The following is a 1598-nucleotide window of genomic DNA, read 5'->3' as shown; positions in this document are numbered from 1 at the left end:
TATACTATTGTAGTGTTATTACCATTATTTATTACGTTTCTATTTTTTATATATGTAAAATATTAATTTCAATCTTTAAGAGAATATATTTAAAAAATATATATATATGTAATAAATGTAATACAAGTAAAAGTATATCCTTAATTTGAAACTTTTCATTGGTTTATTTCTCTACATTGATTTTTTTTAACACTGCGATGGACATTTAGGAAATATTTAAGGTCTATTTACATGTTTTAGAAATTCACGATCATTGGGCAATTACTCAGTACCAACAGAATTCTTCAATAAGAATCGGACTAATCTCATGTAAACGGATCACGATAGTTCTTGACATTCTATTCCGCGAGAGGGCATTGTAAGACGACAAGAAGAACTCACATTACATCCTTACGTAAGCTCTTCTACTCTATCTGATCTTAGTTGACCGAAAACACGCGCGTTAGAAATGCACGTTGAGCCGCAGACAAGCCTCTCCGGTCGAGCTCTCGGATCATGCGAGCTCTCTGGTCGGCGATTAGGATCTATACTCGGGATTTCGATTAGAATCCGACTGTCGAGTTCGCACTACGCGAGTTGAAAGCTCGCTTAGATTCAGGTCGTCTCGACCTCTCCGATCCGATATCGAAAGTTTCGCTGAATTTTCCCTGAATTTTTCGAATCTCGAAACTTTTCCACGTTTTCAGTTGAGTTTTTTTATTTTTTCTTTGTTGAAAATTTACGTGGAAACGAATTTCCTTTACGCGCGATGATTACGATATGAATCCTTACTCGCGTAGCTATGATACCGAGAACAGAACTCGCCGCAATTTCAATCGAACGTGTTCGAATTTATTGGAAATTCTATTTTCCTCTTCTCTCCTTTCGCATCGTCTGTGGTGTGCCTTTTACAAAGAATATATCATGGACCCCGGAAATATCAATAGACCGATCTCTCGATGACGTTTAGGAATCTTAACATAAGATTAAGAGAGCTCCTTTTAAAAATGTACCTCTGCCATTTTCTGAACCGACGGGTCGGTCCTTGGAGCAGATTTACGAATCGCGAATCTGTTGTCGTCGAGTCGTTGAATAGGTACATTTGAGGATGTGGTTAACGGAAAGATGAAAGATGATTCCGCACGCGAAATAACAATCGGAGGCTTCGGTATGACGATTTCCCATTCGGATTTCGGAGCAGATGGCTCCGAAAATGAATTTCCGCGAAACCTACGCGATGCAGCTTGCAATGTTGCTGTAGCCACCTTTAAACGATGACGATGCCGATGCTCTTGTGGAAATGATGCAACTAATGGGGACTAACTATTCAGCTGCTAACGCACGTAACGCGTGTGTGCCGAGGAGAACGAACGGTGTTTATTCGTCACACACGCACACCAGATGTAATGGTCGTTCATTAAATGACAAAGATATATATATATATATATAAAACAGGATGGTATTGAAATTAAATAAAAGAGATCTGTCGACAAATGTGATGAAGCGTTTCAAATCTTAATCATTTTTATGTCTCGTTTTCATTTCGCTGAAAATCTCGAAATATCGGAAAAACATTTCACTTCATTTTTAAGTATAGAAAAGTTTTCGCTTCATTTTTA

The sequence above is a fragment of the Trachymyrmex septentrionalis genome, unplaced genomic scaffold (genome assembly GCF_001594115.1).
Source record: "Trachymyrmex septentrionalis isolate Tsep2-gDNA-1 unplaced genomic scaffold, Tsep1.0 scaffold37, whole genome shotgun sequence".
NCBI classification, from domain to species: Eukaryota; Metazoa; Arthropoda; class Insecta; order Hymenoptera; family Formicidae; genus Trachymyrmex; species Trachymyrmex septentrionalis.
The sequence above is the reverse complement of the archived record's forward strand: the minus strand, read 5'-3'. Positions refer to the sequence as shown.